Source organism: Desmodus rotundus, chromosome 2 (genome assembly GCF_022682495.2).
Source record: "Desmodus rotundus isolate HL8 chromosome 2, HLdesRot8A.1, whole genome shotgun sequence".
In the NCBI taxonomy this organism is placed as follows: Eukaryota; Metazoa; Chordata; class Mammalia; order Chiroptera; family Phyllostomidae; genus Desmodus; species Desmodus rotundus.
The window spans coordinates 146,983,800-146,998,678 of NC_071388.1; positions in this window are offsets into that span (position 1 = coordinate 146,983,800).

A 14,879-nucleotide genomic window follows, 5' to 3' on the forward strand; every position below is an offset into this window, starting at 1 on the left:
GGTACTCGGCAAGATCGGATGAGGGACCCAAGCTATTCCAGTATGACCTCACCTTAATTAATCACATTTGCAACAACCCTATTTCCAAATAAGGTCACATTTTGAGGTACTGGGGTTAGGACATATTTGGGGCAGGGGGACACCATCCAACTCATAATAGGAAATGAGAAATGACCTGACTCCATCAAATAACGAACATCACCAAAACAGGTAAGGTAACATCTTAGATAGGTTTGGTTTGTGGTGGCAAGTTCATGGGGCTTGGACAGAAGTGAAGACATTCAGCAATGTATCCACAGTAGACAGAAGTGTTTCCTTCCTGCGATTTTTCCATCTCTGCTCTGATCAGAATGTCAACAGTTACTTAAAAAATATGGGCTCTGTATCTCATCACCAACTCCCAGACCTCCTTAATTTTATTTATTTTTTTTTCTCCCTACATTGACAGGTTACCACCCAGAATCTATCATTTGCATCAAGGTGCAGTCTTGGTGGTGCGGATTCTATGGGTTTAGACAAATGTACAACGACGTGTATCGCCATTATAGCATGATGAAACATGGTTTCATTGCCCCCAGAACCACCTTACTTTCAATTCACAAACTCGAAGATGCCATGAGCACATCTCCCAGTATTTCTATCGATAACACCAGCTTTCTACCCACCAGGCTCTCAGCTTGGCTTCAATACACATATAAACAAACAAAATATTTCACAGAGGTTAAAGGGATGTGAAGCCGATTTGTTAAAAAGCATTGTGTCTTCAGGACAGGTGGATACTGAAATAGTTGATTTGGAGGAAGCAGACTGATAACCCCGTCTGACTGCACCAGGAACGGGACAGCCGTTGTCAGGATACTCCGTGGCATGCACTTGCAGTGTGGTTGTGCTTTTCCCTGTGCAGATGCTGGGCAGATCACTGAGTCATATATTTTGTATTATGCAGCCACCCTAGACAGACAGCTCATATTTTTTCCAGTTCAGTTATTCATATCTCAGCACTGCTGTAGTAAGAATTCATTTTGTTCCTTTTACTGTAAAGCAAAGAGTGTGTGCTACTCTTCACCAGGGAGCTGAAACAGCCTTTGGCTAATGCCCATCTGCAAAACCACATTGGGAGGGAATGTTTTGTTCTCTCTGCTTTCTGACCTCCCCAAAGACATCACTGTCAACTGCAGGCATTAAAATTTGATTCTGGGTTTCAATAGATGGTAGGGAAGAGGAGAGGGCTGATTGTGCCCAACACTTGGACTAGGTTTAACTCTATCCCTGGGGACCAGGTCACCAAGACTGGTGTTACGCATCGTCGTCTACACTGGTGATTTTCAACCAGTCTGCCACGAGAATTTTTAAAACATTCAATACTTGACTCGTTAGTCAGGGGCATTGACCTCTTCCCCTTAGACTGTCACATTGGAAAATGACAACATCCAACACAGCAGCTACCTGCGGTGAATGAATCAAAACTATACCTATTTTTTGTCAGATCAGCAATAAGTATAGTATATCTTTGGGTGTGCCGCAGAATTTTAGGAATCAGTTATGCCATGAGATGGAAAAGCTTGCAAATCACTGGTCTATACCACAGGTGCTGCTGGGGCATCCATAATTTTCCCCAGGGAGGGAATGCCTTCCATCGACAGCAGAAGGCTTCTGCATGCTGTACCAAGGAGATCTAATCCATTTTGGCTCGTCGCACTGAGGTACTCTCTGTTCCCAATTAAATCAATTATGTGGGTAATCTTCATACTCACTGGCAGAAGACTTGAGCTATCAGGACCAGCTGTACCAAAAATATTTGGGCGTGTGGGTTCAGCCACAGTTGCTCTGCGGGTGGCTGAGGCTGGGGCAGGAAGGGTGCTGAGTGCACACGGGGGCCAGCGTCCTCAGTTAGCAGCAGGCTCTAACAAAACTGCAGCAAGGGCTTTTACCTAGAAGTCAGGAGGCAGTGTTTCGCTGGACCTCTGGCGTTAGCATGCTGTGTCACTTAAGATTCTTCACTTCAGAACGACTTACCTCTACATCTGCAAAATGATGGTGTGAATCCAGATGGTTTTAGTTCGTACTTACAAAGGAAATGATGAATACAGGGTGGGGCAAAGTAGGTGTACACTTGTTTGTATGAAAAATAATACAATAATTAATACATTATATTACAAGAATAAACTCTGTTTTATGTACTCACAGCTGTAAATCTACTTTTGCCCCACCCTGTGTAAGGCACTGAAGTAAGCATTATTTTATTTAATCCTCATAACCAACCTTGTATGAAAAACAAGGCAGACAGAGGAAAAGTGACTTGTCCAAGGTCACATGGCTAGTAATTTACCAGTGGATCTCTAAGCTCCCTCCTGACTTTACTGGCCATTGCTGAGGGTCCAGAGGCAGACTGGGTCCCCGCTAAGGCTTAGGTTAATTTAGATTCTTGCTACTCAGAGTCCGTGGACAAACAGCATGGGCGTTACCTGCAGTCTTTTTGGAAATTCAGAACCTCACATTCCATATTTTTAAATCTGAACCTACTGAATCAGACACCAAGGTGATCTGTGAGTTTGCGAGGCACTGATCTAAGGCTGACCGAGGCCAATCAAACCGAAACCGCTGCAAGGGATGTCTGTTTTCTGTCACCTCTGGTGAGCTCTGAGAGCTGTAGATGGAGGCGCCCGGAGAGGGGTGCTGCTGCCTCCTTCCTTAAGTCAGTTCTGAGCCATTTGCCCAGTGCAAGGATCTATGTTTCATCTTTTAATTTCTTACCCAAGCCACAGGCTCCTGACTCTCTGCTCTACTTCCAAAGAAAAGCTTCCAGGGGCCAGAAGAGATCTTTGAGGGCTGACTACAGGGGGGAGGCCATTACGAACGGATTAATGGGTGTGTGGGATGGAATTCTCCAGTGTCCTACTGCAGGCTGGAGAAATGGTTATTCTAACTCTCCCACTGGCTTCCCTCCTTTATTTAACAATGGCTCTACACAAAAGCATTCCATGAAAAGATAATTGGATTTCTAACTCTATTTGTTCAAAACTCACTTAACATTATAATGGCCCTAGTTATATTGTTTGTATCAACTCATCAGTAGTAAAGTACCTATTTCTGAATAAATATCTAGGTTTTTGTGCATACATCTAGCATTACTAGAGCAGGAAGGGAAAAAGAAGCCAGAAATAGAAATCCATTAATAAAAACAGATCCCACAGATGCCTTGCTGGGCTAGGTTTAAATGTGCCGGGACGTTTAGGTTTGCACCACCTGAATGCTATTTTTGTCTTACTTATGTATGCATTTGCTTACTGTTCAGTCACTGGTGCTTCGGCCCAATGGGTTACTGAAGAAGGAGAATATATAGCCTGTTGTATTCATGGCTGCAGTGCCAGTTTAACTCAATCTAAAATGAATTAAACATATAATTTAATCTCACACTGATTACTCCTTCCTTACAATGGAGGCTGCAACACAATCCTGTTTCCTGAAAATGTTAGAGGTCCCCCTTTCACAGTTTTAGGGCAAAAGTAGAGAGAGAGAGAGACAGAGAGAGACAGAGTCAGAGAGAGTGTATGTATTTCCAAGGATTTCTGTGTTTCCATTATGTATGTTGGATAAAGATTTCTTTTTTGTCTTTTCAGATATATAATAACAATGGCTTTCCCACATGTTTTTCCTTTTCTGCTCTTGCCCCTGGACAAGGAAGAGGCCACTACTCAACATCTGAAATGAAGCAGAATTTACTATTCGCTAAGTAAGGGGCACCTATGTTCCTAAGCCACAGTCTCTCTGGGAGCAGGTGGCTGCCCTTACATGGGGTTGGGGACAGCGTGGCACTCAGAGATTGGTGGCCTCTTACAAGCAGAAGTGGCCAGGGATGGGCTAACCTGCTGCCAGGTAAAGTCTTGCTGAAGTATAGCTGCTGCTGATTGGCTGGCTTTTAGCAATTCAAAGTTGTTATTAACCGATGGGGAAGGGTTTAAAACCCAACCTGGTAGTTAATTGTTACTGTAATTACAGGCTGTCATTCTTTCTTTTTTGAATTGGGAGTATTGACTCTTTTTATGCTCACCTCCTGCTCCCACATGCCGCCTCAGGCAGCCTGTGTACTCATAGTAGCGTGAAATATTACAGAACATCATCTTTATGAGTCCATTGAATCTTAAGGTGACCATATCTTGGCCCTACACCCGAGAGTAAAATATTAAATATGTGGCCCCTCCGTGGGCCAATCCCCTTTCCAGAGGCAGCCTCACAATATTCTTTGCCATGGAGCTCAGATTAGGCCTTAGGCTGCATTCTAGAAGTCTCTACCAACAAGCAGGTTTGCCCTCTGACATGGAAGGATCCTATTTGCCAACCCTGCTGTCAAAGAGCTCTGTGAATTGAACGGTCCTCTGACATCCTTTCAGGCTTCTCCTCTCCAATAAACCAGCTGATGAACAAGAGTTCCAGGGCAATTTTCCCAGAAAATATAATGTGTTACGCACTGAGGACCTAACTGCAGTGGTTAAAGGAAAAGATCCTAAGCTCTACCCTGCAGAACAGATCTGTTCCTGAAAAGGGACAAATTAGTAGATGGATTAAGGGCAGACAGACAAATGGATTCGAATGCTTGCTGATGTCATTTACCAGCTGTCTGACGCTGAGCAATTCACTTAACCTCTCTGAGACTCAGTTTCTTCATTTGTAAAATAGAGATCAAGCATACTACTTGTCTCATGGGATCACTGCAAGGAAGAAATGACAGGAACACATAAGACACTTAGGACGGTTCCTGGTGGATAGTAAGTGCTCAGCATGTTGGTTGTATCGTGATCTATTTTTCTCTGTAAAGAAATCTGGTGGTACAGTAGGATAAGGCCTGATCTGAGAGTCAGAAGTCTTGGGTGTGGATATGGCTAATATTAGTGGCCATGTGGCCAAGGGTTAGCCACTAAGTACAATTTTCTTATTTACAAAATAGGAAAGCTTGCTCCGCCTGGACAATTGAAGCTAATATTTACTAACTTTGTAGTGCTAGTCGAATCATCTCCCCAGGACCTCAATTTTCTCACCTGCAAAGCGGTGCTAATAGCTGTTGAGTCTAACAAATAGAGTGGCTGTGAGTATTAAATGAAATAATATACAGGAAATGACAAAGAATTGGGTAGTCCTCATTGCCCATGGATAGTTGATATTAAAAATATTAAAAGAGAAATCACTTTAAACAGGAACCAAAAATTCACAATAAATGGTTAAAATATTCATTAAATTTTAATGTTCAATACGAAATGTATGAAAATGATTTAGTATTTATCTTACATTTACCAGAGTCTTATATAATAATTTCAATTATTTGATAATTTTAAATATCAGAAAACGAAACAAGTGTTGTTTTTTTGGTTTAACTTGACAGACAACATTTTAAGACCTCCCCTTTAGTTCCTATTTGATATTTGCTTCCCAGTTATTGAAAGGGTCACTTTTTGCAAAAATATGAAAAACCTTTATCTATTCTCCCAAGGGCCTCTTCTAATTCTCTGATATTTAAATTACTCTCCTTTGAAGCTCAGATTGTGCTCTCATCCGAGTTGGATGAGAGCCTGCATCGTCTGCAGGATACACAATTTCACTTTGTTGCGACAAGTTGCATTTGATTTGCATCGTGTTACTGACCACCTGGGAGTGTCCCACGAAGACCTCAGTGCCACGTGTGCAGATAGACGCTGGCATGAATGCGAAGTTATGATTAAATGGGAACTAATTATAAAAGTTGTCAGTTAATTAGTGAATCTTGTTCTGTCCTGAGAATTTTTGCTTCCTCGCCCAGTCCTGGAACTGCATAGAGGTAGTTAGTGAGTCCCCCTACTCTCACTAAAACTGTATATGATTTGGGATCAAATTCTTAAGAATCAGACTGAATCCTTGGCTGGGGGATACTATTTTAAGACATCCTTTGATGTTTTTCAAGTAAAACAAAAAACCTACCTAATCCTTGACTTAATCTTACTTTCATAAATCCGGATCTCCAGGAATCACACTCTCTTAGAGCAGGGTACATCCACATTTCTTTGATGCGTTGGGGGTCAAATGTTGCCTCATTTTCCTCTCTCCAGGCAAGGGGCCAGGTTCAAGACCATTTTGAAGTAGGCCCAGGTAGGGCAGGCAAAGAAATAGGTTCCCTACTTGCAAAGAGAGTGAATTCCTATGTGGGGCACCTTTCTCATTTCCTGCAGCCCTGATTATTACAGGCCTGCAAAGTCTTTCTTCCCAGTCGGCGAGAAGAGTTGATGATTAAAGACATAAGCAGGCCAGGAAAGAACAACCTTTTCTCTTCCTGAGCACCTTCCACAACCCATAACACCCCCTGACATGTCTGGGAGGGAAGCGTCTGATGTTTACCATGATCGTAAAAGCTACCCTTTCCCCATCTTGTAACAAACTCCACATTTCTGTCCTGTGGGATTAGCAGTGAATACAGCTGAGATCAAACAGGATTTCATGGTGCTTTTGTTAGATTTCCTAAACAGGCAGCTGTGGGCAGAAAATTAAACAAACAATAGGGCTTTTCAGGGGATCCTTAAAAGATCATGTAGTAGCAATTTTCAACCTTTCTCATCTCATGGCACACATAAACTAATTACCAAAATTATGTGACTCACCATAAAAATGTATCTTTTGCTGATGTGACAAAAAAATAGGTATAGTTTTGGTTTATTCACACTGGACAGCTACTGTTGTGTTGGCAGTTGTCATTTTTTTATTTGACAATCTGAGGGAAAAGAGGTCAGTGCTCCTGACTAAATAGACAGGTATTGCATGCGTTAAAAATTCTTGCAGCACACTGATTGAAAATCACGGGTGTAGAGTCATCATTGACCTTGTTGTTCCTTGTTCTGCAGCCAGACCTTATTATGACAAGAAGCTTGAGATCAGGGATTAGGGAGAATTTTTGCGTGTGCTCTGCTCTCTTTTTCCTCCCAAAATGGACAGTGGGTGGGAAGGGGAAGCAGAGAGAATGGGGCAGGGTTGGAGGGGGGTGATGAGAGAGAGGAGGGGGGGGGGAGAGGGAGAGAGGGAGAGACTGGAGAGACTGCTCTGCTGCCTGGTGAGGAAGGGAGGCGCCATACTGCGGAAACTCTGCCAGGCCTAGGCCTGCGAAGCTCGTACACACCATCCACAAAGACTCAAGCCAAATGTCGACAATCTCAAAGCCCCATTTCACCACATCTTAAGGCAATTCTAAATCCTTATAGCTTCTCATTTAGGAGATGGAAGAGAAATGCCCTTGGGAAATCCCCTTTGAAGGCCTCAGCTCTAATGTTTAAAATCTGTTAGCAAACCACATATTTCTCCACTCTCACTAGGGCAGTTGGTTTGTCTCCAAATAAATCACAGGCCTGCTGAGCATTTCAATGAGAGATCTCTGGGTCTCCTTTAAACACTGTTCAAAAAGCCCAGCCTCTGGAAAGTTGGCCCGAGACCGCCTCCTACAGTCTACAGTTCTGTTTGTAAAAATCCTGTGGGACTGGTTTGCCTGGAGGGTGGATTTAGGAACATTGTGCAACCCTGGCATTGCAAAAGAGCGTCAGGTGGTGGCCAGGGTCTGGGGACATGAGAAGTCACGCTTGGCAGACGGGCAGAGAGAGAGAGAGAAGTGGAGCCTCCGTGAGGGCACCAGATGCCCCTGCCTGTTGGCACCTTAGCCATCCGGGGCCTCAAGGGCACCATGGGAAGAAAGAGGAGAAATGCCGCTCATAACCTCAGCAGCGTCTGAGTGAACCTCGGATGTACGGGCTATGTTGCTCTATGTCTGAAAAATGATGATTCAATGGGAAAGGCCAGTCAGAGGAGGAAAAGAAGTATCTTTCAAGGGTCTGCTATGTGCTGGCTTAGGAGGACCCAGAGGGCACAGATGTCATGGTCCTGCCCCATAGGTGCTTACAGTCTAGTCGGGGAGATAAGATGAAGACACCTGAAGTTAGAAGGAACGATTCTCTGAGGACAGTAGTCCATATGAACTGAAAGTTCTCTGATTTCTTGACACCACTCCTGCCTCCATCAATTTACCAGCTGTGTAACCTGAGGAAAGCTTCTGAACCACCAGCAAGCTCAGTTTCCTCTTCTTCCAGTGTGCACGTCGGAGTGCCCACCTCACAAGGAGGGAGTGGAGGTCAAACAAGCCGTTCCTGTGAAGCACTCAGCCCATAAAATGTTCACAATAAATTTTGGCTGTGGGAATTATCCACTACTCAAAAATGGAATGGAATTAAACTCCAAAAGAGTGTGGCATGGCCTAAGAATAACTAACAGTTTAGAGAAACAGGAAATAAAGTGGACTTAAGGTGGGTTTGAAAAAAATAAGTTGAGATTAAATTAACAGTGGAAAGGTGCAAAAATCATTTTGGACATGCAAAAACTGTGAGAGAAGACACAGGCAATGGTGTTCCTGTCCCCAGGCCAGTTTGGACATCAGCCTGCCCAGAGTAGAGGCGTGGTGAGCACGGAAGGAATTCAGATTAGTTTACAAGGGCAGAGCCTGAAAACTGGACTGAAGCAGATCCAGCTGGATATGATAGAGAGGAGGGAGAAGCTGAGCATGAAAGTCTCTGAACAGGAGAGGATGGGGTGAGGTGGAGTTTCAGGAAGGCTAAAGGGGCAAGGGTTGCAGGATAACAGGGAGTGAAGAGCCTGGAGGCAGGCCAGCCAGCTGCGGTGATCTCGCAGTGATCCGGGGGTGTGACAACTGTGGGCTAAAGCAGGGCGGAGGACGGATTAGAAGAACATTTACAGAAAACCTGAGATGACACTTAGTGACACTCGTGGGCACAACGTATGTATGGCAGAATATGAAAGCTTGAACTAAAAGCTCATGCAGATATGTTGGCTATAAGGAACAGGGATGCACAAGTTAAGTCAAGTAATTAAAGATTTGTAGGCAAGCATGGAACTCAGGAAAAACTAAACAAACAAAAGGAGGCCTTGGGGAGATGGCAACTGGAGTCTTCCGTAACCCAAGTGGCTCTGGTAGATGGTGTGTTTCATTTTAATGCTCCACCATTTAACAGGTTTAATTTTGCTCCACGTGTCTGCATCTCAGTTCTCTCACTTCTGGCCAACTCCCTCACCCTTTGTATACACACACACACACAACATACACACACACATATGTATATATATATATATAGATATAGTCATATTTTATTACCTATAGTGTAATGAGGATAATATTTGCAAAATATTAAACTAATATGTTTTATTTTCCCTTTCAACTCATATTCTTTGTAGACTTTTGCCTCAGAAGCACAGCTATGAGTCCCTTGTCTTATGAGAAAATAACAGGTTTGAAAACCAGGCTTCGTTGAGAGAGAGGATTTTTTAAATTCCTTAAGCACTTTAGGAACTAACCTGGAAGGGTCAGATCATAGAATTCCTCTCAGGGTATGGAGATGGCATCTTTCCCATCTAATACTGTGGTTAAGCCCCAAGGCTTGACTATTAATGGTGGCAGGATGGTCTAATGCAGGTACACTGATGGGAAACCTCACCCTTCTGGCCCATAGGACTCTGGTAGAAAGGAGAGAGGCTGAAGTGAAGACACCCATTTTTCTCTTCCTGTTATCTCTTACCACACCACCTCGAAGCCAAACTGGAAAGTCAGTGGGTAGCTTTAGGAGAAGGTCAGTGGGTAGCTTTAGGAGAAGGTCAGTGGGTAGCTTTAGGAGCAGCGAGGTAATTTGAGGTACTAAATAGCATGAGGACTCTGCTCCACTCCACACCTGAGACTGCGGAAGGCAGCCGTTTCCCATGCTGCCCTCCACAGCTCTCTGGGAGAGCTTCATCGAAGAAAACCTGGTGGTGCCGTTGGCAGAAGAGACAAACTTCCTGATGGGGCCCCTTTAGGGCTCCAGTGATGGGGATTTTTCAGGAAGGAAACTGAGAATTTGGGGAGGTCTGATGCTGCAGCAGATAATGGGAGTCACAGCTCTTTAGCATCAGCAAGAGTGGCAAGAGGCCACATGAGCCAGGGAGGGCCACCAGTCACTGTCCAATCACAAATGATACGACCAGCCAACACAGCTGTGAGATCCGGCAGGTCCAGCTGAAGGGTCACTGCTGGAGATTAGAGGAGATTAATGATGTCAAAAGCCTTTTGGGCTTCCTTTTGTTCAGAGCAACAGGGTCACTTAAGTCCCACTTGTTCCAAAGACTCAGACGCCATATTGAAATAGAGAAGAGAAACAAAATTCTCAAACATGGAGTAATACCTAAAGAAATGTTAAAATTATTACTTCATGCTGAGAACTAGACTAAAATGTTTTGTTTTATTTTGCTTTGTTCCTTTTGTTACCCAGTGGATGTGGGCTCATAATGCAGAATAAAGGAGTTATAAATCCAACAAAGGAGCTATATTCTCTCTTGACAGTGGAATCGTCATTTAAATACATTTATAACCCTACCACTAGAGTGTCTGCTTGCTCATAGCTTCCACTCCCTCAAAACTTCACTTCAAAATGGTCCATTTCCCTGGCTGGATAGCTCAGTTGGTTAGAGCATCACCCTGATACACCAAGACTGCAGGTTTGAGCCCTTGTCAGGGCACATAGGAGAATCAAGAATAAATGTATAAATGAGTGGAACAACAAATCAATGTTTCTCTCTCTACCCTTTCTTCTCTCTCTAATTAAAAAAATAATTGTCTCTCATGAGTTTCCAGACAACTTTGCATTGCTCTCCAAATCATTACTCACAGTTTCATTTCTCATTGTTAAGTGTTTAATTTGCACACAATTTGTTAGTTCAAGGACGCCCCAGTCAGAGAAACAGCTTGGCTCAGATTGTCCTTTTTGAGCCAGGTTGTCTAGATTGAGAGCTGACCTTTGGGTTAGGAAATGAGAGAGAGAGCCACAACTAGGAGAAGTTCCAGGAAAGCATTTGAGGTAGATAAATCAATAGAAATAGTCAATTCTTTACTATTCTATGTATGCTTAAGTCATAACAAAAGGAAAATTGGGGAAGGTGCCCTGTGAAGGTATAAAAACATTCTAACTTAACATATTCCTTCCTCTGGGTCTCTCCTTAATTGTGTCTGAGTTTCTCCCCTACCAGGTAAAGCTTAGGGAGTTCTGTAAATTTCACTTCTTTTTCCCATATGAGGACAAGGGGTCAGTCAACTCTTTCTTATGTAGAATTTTATTTATATATTCTAGCTACTCAAATGTTACAGTTAATGAGATGTTGGCATTATATATTGTAAGTAGAATTTGATTTTTCAAAGAATTAACATACATTGAAAGAAATAAATTAAAATCACACTACATACTATTTTTGTTTGAAGATTCAGAAGATAGTTCAGTATTTTCAGTTTCTTTGGGTTATAATTATGAAAATCAGTTATTATTGTTCTTTATATGTGCATCTGAGAGCCTTTTGCTTAGAGTCTAAGTCAGTTTATAATTCTATTTTATGTTGCATTTATTCCAAGTTTCATTCCATTGAAAAGCGACTTTGAGGTGTTCTGTAATGTAGCTCCTACCTCATAAACATCTTTGTCAGGAACTCCATGAGTTCACACAGCAGGGGTGTTGAGGTTCATTTAAGGGGAACCGGTTGAAAAGCCCATTTCAGGTGATCTACACTTTAGCACAAGCATGGGCCTGGTGAGCCATGGGAAGGCCCCATGAGGACTTAGGGTGTTTGGAAATATAGGTGGCTGCTGGTTTACTCATTCATCTAGCATCAGCATGAGTTAAAACCTGCCCTTTCCAAGTTTTCATGTCAATGACAAGAGGAACATGCTGATATAGGATTTGGTAGCTGACATCAGTGTTAAACCTGGGTTTACCCGAGGCCAAACCAGGAGACCAATGAACGGAGAAGGCCCAGAAGCACTCTTTTTCTAATTCAGTGCCACTCCTTAGTGTCATATGTGAAAATAACATTCACTGATATATCAGCTGTAATTGTTGAAAAATAGATTAAGATAGAGCCAAATTATACATAAATGGACCTTTAATTATATTTACAGGCAAGGGACAGTTTATTGTTTTTATCCAATGCCCCTGTGGCTCAATATTAATTTATTTTTATTAAACAAATACATAATGAATTTACTATATGCCAGGCTCTTTGTAAATTGCTGTGGCACAAATCTTCTCAGCCAGTGTTCCTCCCACCTCGGCCCTACTTTATTACAGTACTTGCTTGTTTGGTGGGGTTTTTACTCCCAGGACAGTTCAAAATCTGAAGAGAGATGAGACATGTGGCTGAATAGTCTTGAACTACATTCAGCCCAGGGTAGGAGAAGGGTAGGTCCCCTGAGAACCCATACCTAGCTGTGTAACCAGAAATGGATGAAGGGTGAGGTTGCTGGGACTCACCCCCAAGCACCCAATCGTGAAGGGGTGCTAAGCATTAATGGACATGGAATAAGAAAGAACACAGGTTTTTGCAAGAACTCTTCCTGGATTGTGCTGTATGTGGTTAGAAGGAATATTTGGACCAAAAGGGTGTACTAGGGCAGGGGCAGTGCGAGACCAGTCGCCCATTGGGCTGGCTTTGGTAACAGTGAATGTTAAAATATATTTTTGTGTTGCTTTTCCTTCATATCAAGGTTGTTTAAATACTTGTTTGACTTAAAGAGATGCCATGTGCTGCACGGGGAGAAACAGAGGGAAGATAGCTCGGGAGCCCTCATTTTTTAGCAGCAGAGAGTGATCGTTCAGCTTTTCTTTTTATTTTAGGGAGTGATACACTAGGGGGTCTTTTACCCTACTGTGAACAACAGGTGCATGCGAGTCATCGTGGGGAGAGAACAGACTGGAGCGATCAGACTTTCTTCTGCTCTGCGGGAAGCAGGAGCACAGGCGCTTTAACCGACTGAGGCCTTTGGGATCTAAGACCATTGCGAAGATCTTAGTCTGCAGTAGAATAGTCGTCAGCTTTCATTTGGAACCCTAACGTGAACTGGGTAATATTACTCAGGGAGAAGAAGTTTTAGAAATTTTCCATTAATTTTTTATGATAATACATTAGAATTCATACATATTTGTTTAAATCCTGTGAACTGTTCTCCCTTGGAAGAGACTTGAGCAAAATGACTCTTATGTGATATGATTTATTTGGACCCAAAAGCCCCATTGCAACATAAAATAAAAGTCCCTTTGGCTCTGGGGTTCTTCCTTAACAGTGGTGATTCATTTTTTTAAGTTTTAAAAGTCAATCTCCTTGGTTTTCTCAATCTATTATTCTTTTGTTTTTTCCTGAGTGGAGAAGTGGAAATGTTAAGAATTATAGGCAACAACAGAGAGTAGGGGGCTTTATGCCTTGTTCCAAACACAGACAGTTAGCAGAGAGTGTTTAGCTAAGAGATTCATGAGCAATGAATAAACATTTTTGTGCCCTGAGGTTTTCCATGGGCTCATGCTGACTTAGACCATCTCCAGGACACAGGTAACATATTATTTTCTCATTTTGTCACTTTTAAGAATTTGTGAGAGCCGTTAGCAACTCTTTGCCAAAAGCATAAAGGCAAAGACTCTAAGTCAAGACTAAGAAGAACTTCCAAGATGGAGGTGTACATAGAAACACTTTGCTTCCTCAAACAACCAAAAGAAGGACAACAACCAATTTGAAAACAATACATAACCAGAAGTGCCAGAAAAATCAAACTTCATGGAACTCTGACAACCAAGGAGTTAAAGAAACATTCATCCAGACTGGTAGGAGGGGAGGATATGGGCAGCCAGGCGGAGAGGACCCATGGCAAGGCAGTGGACTGTGCTGGGTTGGCAGGGCTGGCTGACAGGAAACTAAAGACTCAAAACCTCTAGCTGTAAAATACTGTGGGGGTCATGAAGGTGGGATAAACTCCCAGTCTCACAGGAGAGTTCATTGGGAAGTTGGGCTAGCAGAGCAAGCAAGCAGCATTTTTCCCTCTCTTACCACTCCCCCACAGACAGTGCCACAACGCAGCAAAGAGGGTTGCCCCACCCTAGAGAATACCTAAGGCTCTGCCCTCTTACAACATAAGAGGTGCACCAAGATAAAGAAATAAGGCCCAAGTGAAAGAACAGATCAAAACTCCAGAGAAACAGCTAAGTGACAAGGAGATAGACAACCTATCTGATGGAAAGTTCAAAGCAATGGTAATCAGGATGCTCACAGAAATGGTTGAGTATGGTTGCTAAATGGAGAAAAAAGTGAAGGCTATGCAAAGTGAAATACAGAAAAATATACAGGGAGCCAACAGTTAAGGGAAGGAAACCAGGACTCAAGTCAATAATTTGGAACAAAAAGAAGAAATAAACATCCAACCGGAACAGAATGAAGAAACAAGAATTCAAAAAAAAATGAGGAAAGGCTTAGGAACCTATAGGAAACTTTAAGCACTTTTCCAGAAGGAGAAGAGGAAGAGCAAGAAACTGAAAATATATTTGGACAAATAATGAAAGAAAACCTCCCCAATCTGGTGAAGGAAATAGACTTTCAGGAAGTCCAGGAAGCGCAGAGAATACTAAAGAAATTGGACTCAAGGAGGAACGTGCCAAGCCACATCATAATTAAATTACCCAAGATTAAAGATAAGGAGAAAATCTTAAAAGCAGCAAGAGAAAAGGAGACAATTACCTACAAAGGAGTTCCCATAAGACTATTAGCTGATTTCTCAAAAGAAGCCTTACAGGCAAGAAGGAGCTGGAAAGTAGTATTCGAAGTCATGAAAGGCAAGGGCCTACATCCAAGATTAATCTGTCCAGCAAAGCTGTCATTTAGAATGGAAGGGCAGATAAAGTGCTTCCCAGATAAGGTAAAATTAAAGGAGTTCATCATTACCAAGACCTTATTATATGAAATATTAAAGAGATCTAAGAAATAGAAAATGATCAAAAACTATAAACAGTAAAATGACACAAACTATC